At 35.8% G+C, this 11,294-nt stretch overlaps 1 long non-coding RNA gene across 1 annotated transcript; it reads right to left on the minus strand.

Annotated features, from left to right (window-relative positions):
- Nucleotides 1–1,680: 1,680 nt before the first annotated feature.
- Nucleotides 1,681–11,083, minus strand: LOC118765526. The gene is made up of 3 exons (XR_005001389.1): nucleotides 11,071–11,083; nucleotides 4,195–4,197; nucleotides 1,681–1,910 (listed from the first exon to the last, which is right to left on the minus strand). It is a non-coding gene; the product is annotated as an uncharacterized LOC118765526 (long non-coding RNA).
- Nucleotides 11,084–11,294: the final 211 nt, after the last annotated feature.

Raw genomic sequence — 11,294 nt, forward strand, 5'->3', positions numbered from 1 at the left:
TGTTCTCATTTGTAAGTTCTATTTTGGACATGTTTGCTCAATCTTAGTACATTTTTTTGTCTTGAATTCTTTTATTTTATTCCATTTGATTTTCTAGACAATTTATGGTCTCTTTGTCATTTGTATTTGTTTGTATATACTTCGTTTATGCGTTCTTTTGTATGAAATTGATTGTAGATGTATTTATAGATTAAGTTTGGTTGGAAATTGCACATGTTTTATAGGTGCTGTCCTCATTGTATTCTTTCTGGGGTTTTTTATTTGCTGTTGCTGGAATCAGTGTTTTACGTGAAATAGTATTACTTCTGAGAGTCTATATGTGTTTCTTGGCGTTTTCTATTGAAGTCTCTCTTTTCACTTAAAAGATCATTTACCGACATTTCCGGTGTGACATTCGGATGATTGTTTCTTCAGGGTATGTGGGTATAATTTTGTATTACATTGTGCTGTGAGGAATTTCTCCTTTCATACATGAAATTCATTGAGTATGCTTCTCGACAAACCTCTGCTTTTTATTGGGTGCCAAATGCAAAGTTATAACTTATACTTTTTAGCGGTTACGGATGGATGAAAGGTAAAATCGGTTTCAGTGTGAATTGAACGCAGAACATTTATATATGTGTGTGTATGTGTCTGAATGTGTATGTATGCACAATTATTTGAAATCTTCCTCAAAGAAAAGAGTTGGTTTCTTACAAAGACACAAAGTTTTGTCTTTAAAATGAAGATAAAAAACGCCACATTTTGAACTTGAAAAGGAATTTACATATTTTTTCTGTTCCGCTTACAGAATGTATTAGTACTGTGAGTATTATTTGCTTCATTTCTTTTTCTAAAAACCCATTTATAATCTGGATATAGAAGCTGGAGTAATTTTCGTAGTTATCTTCCCTCTCTCTCTCTCTCTCTCTCTCTCTATCTATCTATCTATATATCTATCTATCTATCTCTATCTATCTATTTTATCTCTCTCTCTTTCTCACTCTCTCTCTCTCCTCTCTCATCCTCTCTCTCTCTCCTCCTCTCTCATCTCTCTCTCTCTCTCTCTCTCTCCTTCCCTCTCTCTCTCTCTCTCTCTCTCTCTCTCTCTCTCGTCTCTCCTCTCTCTCTCCTCTCTCGATTTTCGAAGATATATTTACATCAGTCAAGCAGATGACCTCTATGACGGTACATACACTTCTAATCCGTCCCGAACAAACATAACTCCTCTACATGAGCTTTAGGTAACCACAAATGAAATGATAAATAGGTAATTTTACTTAAAAAGCCAAAAATAAACAAAACTCCCAATATGCACTAACATTTCCCATAAATAATAAATTAATAATAGCCATCCTATAAGATCCCTCGCGATAACCTAATAATAATAAACACAACTAACATATATATATATATATATATATATATATATATATACATCGTATATATACCAGCCTGTAATCGCTCATGTTCATAACCCCAACTTAAAATTAATAGCAAAGCAGGAATCAATGAGATTTTAAAAAATAAATAGAATATTATTAAATTCTCCGCCAAAAAAAATAATCACCACAAAACATAATACACAAGAAAAAAAATCTCACTTTATTATTCATTCTTTCCACCGACTCATAACTTGACAATATTATTAAACCACTCGTCCAAAATCTTAATAAAATTAAAACCCTAGATATTTTATCTAAAAAATAATAAATTCTCTCACCCCTCTAAAATCAATCTTCAAATATTTCAATCTCATAAACCAAAAAATTAATATAAATCGTAAACGCAATTCCCATTTTAATTCAAAACTTAAAAAAATAATATAATCATTCTCACTAATATTCCTATAATTTATAAACCCGTAACCTTAACACGTAATCATTACCATGTAACCGAATAAATCTTACTAACAATGATAATTCACAGTACTTTCATTAACCCCAAAAACAATCACAAAAAATCATCAAATATAGATCTAAAGTTAGTTTACATTTGTTCAATTTACGTTTGTTACAAGTCTTAATGAGAATGTTCAACCGTTATCCTTCTGTGTTGTTATTTACGTGTGTATTCAAAAGCAAGTGGACTCTTTATATTTATTCCAAGACTGTCGGTTCTTTTCAATTATGATGTATTTCACAAAAGTGTAACATAGTCGACATTTTCGATTGTATCTTGGAACGCCAAGGGCTTTCCTGTCTTTTTATTCGTTAAGCATTTCATAGCAATCTCCTGCTTTTAAGATTTTAAACTTACTATTAAGTCCACCTTCCAAATGAAATATAGTTTTATTATCCAGATAAGACAGTAATAACATTAATTATAGTAGTCCAATAAACCATTTTTATCAGCTACATTATGACTTGACGTAACAATCCCAAAATTTACCAAAAATTTTAATTCGTAAAATATAAACTGACAGCAATATATAAACGTGTGTGTGTATGTGCGCGCGTGTGTAATCTTTTATCCTTTTATTTTTTTTCAGTCACTTGAGTGCGGCCATGCTGGAGCACCGCCATTGTTCACTTCTTGATCTAGTTGCCGAAAATGGTGGCTTACACTTTATGGATGTTATCATCAATGGCAGAATGTGGCCGTCCAGGAATAAGAGCAGTTTCCACTGATGTCTGACTATATTTGACTTGACGATACCAATGCTAGACTACGTCCTATGATGGCGCATCGTCACCATAAACTTCTTTCATCTCATCGAAAGTCTCTTTTGGTGTACCTTTCAAGTATAAGAACTTGATCACTGATCTGCATTCAGCTGCCTCCATTATAACACCTTAGTCCACTTCAGCAGCTGTGAAAGACAAGCGAATACTGGTGGAAAGCTGCAATTTACAATGTGACATGTAAAGATATTCTTATATCCTTGAATTTGGATATAGAGTACACTGTAATAGTACAGTAACACTACAAAAACTAAATCAGTAACAAACACGTAACAAACTTATATCTCTTCTCAACGACTTCTATGACTGCCGTCACAAATGCGACTGCAGACACCACAGTGTAAGTCGCACTTTCAGCATGCATGCGCCTTTACAAGGTTCAGGACAGTTCACTTGTTATCCCACAGGGGTGTCAGGATTTCACCACGACAGATATGTAGTATTATATCTGTACAAGCTCCGTTTCCTGCGGTAACCGGAAGTGGGTCAGGGGAAATCTTTAATGAACACACTCCTCATGTGCATATATATGTGTGTGTCTGTGTGTGTGTATATGTGTGTGTGTCTGTGTGTGTGTATGTGTGTGTGTGTGTGTGTGTGTGTGTGTGTGTGTGTGTGTGTGTGTGTGTGTGTGTGTGTGTTACATCCTTATGGATAACCGAATACACTGCAAAAGTGTAATTTGCAATATAAACGAAACAAACGGCAGTAACCACACGTAACGTAACAAAAATCTTTTAAAAACCAACAATCCAACAGGCTAAGTCGAACTGTGAACTTGTGAACTTTGGACTCCAGCTTTGAACGATCAGCACACAAACTATGGACCTAGCACGAACTACCTCACTTATTCAGACCGCTACTATTTATATGTAGTGGTCCAGTCCATTCTCGCCACAGGTAGTCGTACTCTCGCACAACATCGTTCCTTTTGAGATTCCGTGTTCCATAGGAATAAATAATTTTATTTTTGTATGTGTGTGTGTGTGTGTGTGTGTGTGTGTGTGTGTGTGTGTGTGTGTGTGTACATTAGTATCTCTTTCGTTTTGGCACTATCTCAAGGTATTCGGTTTGTTTTTCTCATCCTGGTTCTACAGGACTATTACTTTTGGTATTAGTACATCGAATATTTCACAGAATACTTCCATGGGAATTTCTCCCTGATCTTGGGTTTGCCTCTTCCTTAGAAAATATATATGCCTCTTATGTTCACCGTGTGACCCTTTAATTAGATACATTATAGTGTTCCAATTTTTCTGGTGACAAGGCCATCTTCCAGCCTTCTATAGGTTTTGAAATGCACTTTATTACCTATCTCGACATATTTCGGTGACTCTTTCGTATTTCCTTTACAACTTTTTTTCTCTGGTAATAGCTACCAAAAATGGATTTTATTCTTCTTGCGAACATCAATTCTGCAGAAAACTTCCCTGAATTTGTACTTGTATTGGGTGGGGGGGTTACTCTGTATAATCTTAAGAAATTTGTCAGTGCTTCGTCGTTACTTAATTCATTCCTCGCTTTTCTTAACGCTCTCTTAAGGGTGTCCACAAATCTTTCTACATGCCCATTTAACTTCGGGTGGTAGGGTGGAGTGAAAATATGCTTTATCGCATGCTTTTACAGAAGTTCTTGAATTCATACCCAGAGAACTGCGTTCCGTTGTCGTCTGAAACTAACGTATCAAGGATACGGTATCGCGCAAACAATTCGTATAAAAATTTTATAGTTGTCTTAGGGGTTGGTCTATAACACCTGCAAACCTCCAGCCACTTAGTACAGCTATCTACTTCGATTAGGTAGTAAGTGCCGTTTACCGGTCCGGCATAGTCAATGTATGATATAGACCATGGGTTCTCCGTCTCTGGCCACGATTGATATTTTACCGGTGGGGCTTTGGCCGCGAGCGCGCAACTTCGGCATGATCTCACCAAATTTTCGATACCTCCGTCCATGGACGGCCAAGAGACATAACTCCTCATCAGAGCCTTTATCCTCGACATTCCTGGATGTCCGCTGTGAAATTGTTGCAATACACCTTTGTGTAATGTAGTTGGAACCACCACTCTTTGAGCATACATCAGAATACCGTCGCAAACTTAAAAACTATTGACATCTGAATTTTTATTCTGTTTATTTTTTAAAGCTTCTTTTATTTTGTTAATATACTCATCACCTATAGCTTTCATTCTTATATCCTGTTCCGTCACTGGTAGTTCTTGGATAACGTTCATGATAGCACTTTTAATTTCACTTTTTGTCTGCAGCGGAACCACCAGAAGAAACTGAACTTCATATCGATGTTAAGTTTTCTTCAAGTCTTCATGAAACATCTATATCATACATTTTGCTTTTTTTTTTGTTTGTTTTTTGTTTGTTTTTTTTATTTTTGGTATACTGAACAATTCACATCACATCCAGGCATTCTTTCGGGTATGTTAGTCCAACTGTTTGATGGTTCTGTTAGAAAACGTCGGAAAGAGGAGCTCACTGCCGACACATAGGATGCTGTTCTCTTCGCTTTTCAGCACAAGGTTTATGTATTTATTTTTGCTACTGTTGCTTTTGCAGATACTATACGACATTCAAATGTTGCCTACATGTCTGCACTGATCTCGAGTTTCGACCTCTTTCATTTCTTCTTAGATACAGCCTGTCAATATCACTGTTTCTGCGAAAGATTCCAGTTGATGCCAGGATCTTGCAAGTTTTAATGTCTATGGAGTGGATTATCTGTACAAACAAATCAAGTATCCCAAATACTATTATCAGTACTGGTACTGCTAATGCATTGTGGTATGTTGTCTTGTAAGGGGAAAGTTTCGACTGCCATATTTTTTTAGCTGGATGTAATATTCTCGAGTTACTCTGTCTTCACCTTCATATCTTTTGTTTTCATCAATGCCTATGTATTTGTAGCATTCTTTGTGGTCAACAGATGAGGGAGAAAGAGACAATCGATTCGCATCTTCTGAGTTTGGGGTACTGATTCCTCACGTTCAACAATCGAATACGGTCATATATTTAGGTGGTCAAATTCCATTCCTACGTCAGCTTTAAATGTAGTCATTAACTCCAGCGGTTTTTATAGTTTTTTTTTGGGGGGGGGGTGCATTGTAAACATTTTTATCATAGATTTTCAAGTCATCCAAAAAGAAATAATGGGTTACATTGGTATCTCTAGAAGTTGCAGACCCTAGCATGTAACAACTGAATTTTTGTAAAAGAAATTATAACAGATCCAATGCCAAAATAAACGGAAGCAAAGAAGACTATCTTCTTGAGATATTCGCTTTGAAATATTTATGGCATCGGAGACAATAGTTTTGCTTTAAGTTTCATGAGGATTCTTTCCCAGGTCTATGTGAACCTCGCAATCACAGCGACTAAGTTAGCAGGTACTTTTGCCAAATGCAGAGACTCCAACAGCCATGAGTGGTTTCAGTAACCATGAGTCAAATGCTTTCATTTAATCAGGCCATGGAGTCACAAATTGATTGCATGATTGTTTTTTTTATTATCATTTCGGACAGCACAGCTTTGTTTATCAAATGTTGTTCAGCACATCCCCACACTCCCTTTTTTCCACCTGCTTGCTCATCAGTTACTTAGCTTTTGGACTCGCAATGATCCTCGAGATGTTGGTTAAAGTTTATACGTAATGTTTAGGCCAAAAAGGAGACTATAGTTTTCTGCCAACTCGGTGATTCCTTTGTTGGCTACACGATTCATCCATACTAAAGCAAACCAGTTTAGCATGTCAATTTGTCCTTCCATGTTTCTTTTAAATAAATATATTAATGGCTTTCTGTAGAAGGCTAATCTCTTACATCAGTATCCAACTATTAGGTCTCTTGCAGATGCTTTCCCATTATGTAGTTTGCCTACAGCTAAAGGGAAAGTTTCAGAGCCAATTGTGTATGATTTACGGTGGATGTCAGTACAGTATTTACCTAACTGTATTTAACCACGATGTATTCTGGTTGAAATTTCTCCTATCGTTGTAGATCTTAGATCAGAATGATTCATGATCTTTTTTTAGAAGGATCTTTCTTAACAGTAATATTCTTCTGCCCCTTTTCTTGTACAAGCGTTTATGCTTGTAGATTGGAAACATGTGATTTGTACTGGCTCGCTCGAATATTTTTAAACAAAACGAAATTTTTCGATCATCAGTCTGAGTTCATGCTTTAAAATAATTAACTTTCTCTCGAGAACTTAATGTGAAGAATCACCGTAAAGGTTTGTTATTTTTTGCATAAGAATAACTAATGAGTCGTGAACTCATTATTCTCATTATTCGCGAGGTTAATTATGCAGTATGGCGGCGCTTCATATTTTTTTTAGATTGTGTTGTCCGCCTGGGTTGCTTCTATTTAATAATTTCTTTAACACGAGTACTGCAGGTTTTATCTTTAAGGGTAACAGCAGCTGTGTATAGGAAGGTCTTAACTGCCCAGCAATTACCATCATACAACTTGCTTTCCAGTAACATCATGGTCTCCGAGCATCGATTAGGGAGTCACGCTGAATCGTAAAATCCCACGGCATCTTGCATTCCTTGTTCCCGTGACACCTTCTAGTCCATGTTCGTACCATTTCTGTGCTCTGTTCAGACTGTAATTTCCACACAGACTCCAATAGACGAACTTCGCCACGTTGTCGTACCTCCTTTTGTAGTGCTTTAGGGTCAGCTTGCTACACTCACCCATAATATGTGAGATTGTTTCGTTTCTACTGCCACACATCTTACAAAGAGGCGATTCGCTACTCTTATCTATTAAGAATTTTGTGTAATTAGTTTTCAGGGCTTGTTCTTGAGCGTTGTACATCAATGCTTCAGTGATCCTTTCAGATCACTTTTTCTTAGCCATCTCCAAGTGTTGATCTTGTCTTTTCTTTCAATTTCTCTGAGGTATTGCCCATGCGGTTATTTCATTTTCCAATTGTTTACTCTTTCTTCATCTTGTTTCTTAATTGTTTGTGGGTGCATCACATTTTCGGTAGGTATTATATTGTTAATTCTAACAACGGCAAACAAGGATTCACTCTGCTGTTTGATGTTCCATTCCAGACTGTTCCTCTAGTTGACGATACAAATCTTACATCCTATGAGGCCTCTTCTTCCCCTGTTTCTAGTCACATACAGTCTGTCATTATCGATTTGGGGATGTAGTTCCTTGTTAACTGTCATCACATTTCTGGTTTCCCTGACCATTTCCTCAGGTTCGTTCTTTGTCCGCCTAACAACACCATATCGCATTAAGGAAACATCCCGTGTGTTCATTGTCCTGATCTTGTTTTCTCGATTGAGTCTATATCCCATAATTAATTTGGTTTTGTTGTTGTTGTTGTGTTGTTGTTGTTGTCGTCGTCGTTGTTGTTGTTGTTGTTGTTACCACAGTGCACATGACATTCTGTCACTGTGAACAAGAGGTGCGCAGAGTTTTAACTACATTAATTCACAAGAATTCGTGCTAATGTCGACCTACATAGAATGACCCGTTGCAAAGGTAACAACCAACGTTCCCCTCTACAAAGATCAAGCCTGATACTAGCAATAGCCAAAGAACTTGGAGAAATCATAGAACTTACATCATAGAGCTTACAACACCAGATGGAAGTGTTTGGGTATTAGTTGCACCTGAAGATGCATTCAGTACATGCTGCACGTATTGGTTGCATCATGCAGATTTTGCCAGTGTTTTCCTATAAAGTTCTAATAAGTCCAAGCATGCATGATCCAGTCTAGCATACTCATTTCACTATTATTTGCCGGATTTTGTGTATACATACACCATTTAATCTCACCGATGTGTTCTTATATTACCTAATGGATATAAATATCTATATTGTCATCTCTGTGGATGCACAACAGAAGACACGTGCACACTTACACATAGATAATATATGTATGTGTGTGTGTATGTGTATGCATATAAATATAAGTATTATGTATATATATATATATATATATATATATATATATATATATATATATATATATACACGTGTGTGAGCTTGTGTGTGAGAGTTTGTGTGTATATGAGTGTGTATGTATATGTGTGTCTGTGTCTTGTGTGTGTATCATTACGAGGGACTGAGGCGCCGGAAATTATATGTACAATTAGCTTTTTATTTTGATTGACGTCAACTACTTGCTTTATTGATTTCTTTTCTAATGTTTGTGGTTAGACATTGATCTTGTGTTGCTAAAAAATCAGACCTTCCGCTCCTGATTTTTTTTTTTTTTTAGTAATAGTTAGATTTTATATAATTTCACTTCCTCTCAGTCCAGTTTGGCAGGTTATTAACACTGGAGAAGTTTTTCTCTACAATTGTTACCATTATTCTGCTAGTTCGGTTATCATTTGCATCTTTTTTAACGTTTTCTATTGCTTCGTTCTTATCTGAAATTGTTTTTCTCATTAATATTTTGATTATAATTATTACCTTGTTGTGCCCTTATAGTTCGAGAACTTATTTTGGTTTGCGTTGCTATATTCTCTTATAATTTAATGAATCTGCTCTTTCTTGCCCAAAACTAAATAGTTATTTCCATTTAGGCCTCTTCTACTGAAACAGATCCTAATGTAGTTTACCCCTCCAGCTGACCCAATTAGGGTTGGGTTAGCTAGAGAGCTGAGCTACATATTATCAAATATCTTTCCATTTATAACCATCCCGTTTTTCCTAAAGATATCCGAGTGACTTGAATCTTCTGGTAAATCAAAATACCATAAAGTGTTTCATTCATTTATTCAAACTGTGGTTTAATTTAGTAAATATTCTAGTTGGATTTTTCCTTCCATCTATACACACTGTTCCAGAGCAATTAAACTCATTTCACTCTGGTCTGTCTTCAAGTGCAACCGGTTAATATCAGCTTTCGTATGGCGGGCTCCATATATAGGCTCCTGTATTTATACCTATACTTTTATCACTAGTATTATGTACGATTTTTAAATACCTGTCTGACACTTCTATCGTGCATTTTCCCTACATAATATACTCCTCAATTCGCTGTTGGCCTTCTTATATTGAGGTTATACTTTACAACTTTTACTTGCATAATTCGAGCTCTTCTCTGCTATTTTCCTCTAATTTTCTCGTTTAGATTTTATACTTTATCTTATCACTTTCCGTTACTCGTAGGTACTTGGAAGATTGCTTATATCATGATTCTAGCGTCTAAATCTGACTTCAAATTTATTTGCTTGTCAGAACACCTTTGGCCCTGATCCAACACTCATTTTTATGTCACATTTATAATCTATGTACATATTTCAATAGGTTTGCCCATGTGGATTAAATCATTCATATAAATGTAAGGTTTATAGCTTGTTCATGTCATTTGTAACAACCTCAAGATATATATAAGGGATTTAGGTTTTAGTAAAGCCAAGGGCTAAATATTAGAGAATTTGCGGTAAGGAGTAAGGAGTTCACATGAAACATTCCTGTTATGGGAATATGGCTGTATTTTATCATTTTCTCTCTATGATTAAGTTTGTTTGCTTTCCGTTTAGATAATTTCCATTTTGACATGGCATGGTTGATATATTTATTCCCTTAGTATATCAAGCCGCTTTGTTTATGTGCAGTTTTTCCAATATCCATAAATGTGAAATGATGTCGAAGGATTTTCAATAACATACTGAAGTATGGTATGAAATGTGGTATATCTTAGGCTTTTCGATAATCAATCCATGACATGCTAAGATTTATGTTTCTTTATTTGCTGTCTTCAGTAACTGCTCGATTTCCCAATATTTGCTCTTTACATCTATACATCGCCCTCTGACACTATTCCTGCTGTTCTGATAATATATTTATTATCTTCTAGATGAGCAGCCAGATGGAGAATATAGATATCAGGTATTTACACATTGTTGGTAAACAGGTCTGTAGCTTTTATAGTTCTTAGTTTTTATAGTTAAAGGAATTAATATCATTTCGCCATCTCTTGGCTGACGTAAAATTTCATGTATACATATTATATACTTTCACATCGATTTCATCCATTCCGACAGTTTTTCACTGACTATCGGTTTTGACTGCCTTGGTAAAATCTTTGCTAGAATTGCTGTGTCAGGTCTATAGAATTATTTTTGTGCTTTTTGTTTCCCTATTCTTTGTTAGCTATTATGAACCTCATTGTGTTGTATAATTTGGTTGTGTATACTCACCCCTAATAAGTTGTGGCACAAAAATAAAAAAAGACTACATCCCAAACATTAATCTTTTCTCATCAAGACCAGAAAACACTTCATCCTCTCTCAACAACTGATCCTATGCAATGCCCACAGAAATACTTCTACTATTTCTGCTTTTGTGCTACACACACACACACGCACACACACTCATACACACACACACACACAGACACACACAGACACACACACACACACATACATACATGCATATATACATACATACATACATACATACATACATACATACATACATACATACATACATACATACATACATATCAGCGGTGCTGAAAAGTTCCTGACTTTAAGGGTCTCGCGAATGGCCTGGTTGTAGACCCAACCTTCCGAGTTCTTTTTTGCTGAATTTTCTTGGAAACAATCTTTTCTTAGTGGTAAGACCATAGGGGGTCTACTT

This window comes from Octopus sinensis, linkage group LG12 (genome assembly GCF_006345805.1).
Source record: "Octopus sinensis linkage group LG12, ASM634580v1, whole genome shotgun sequence".
Classification (NCBI taxonomy): domain Eukaryota; kingdom Metazoa; phylum Mollusca; class Cephalopoda; order Octopoda; family Octopodidae; genus Octopus; species Octopus sinensis.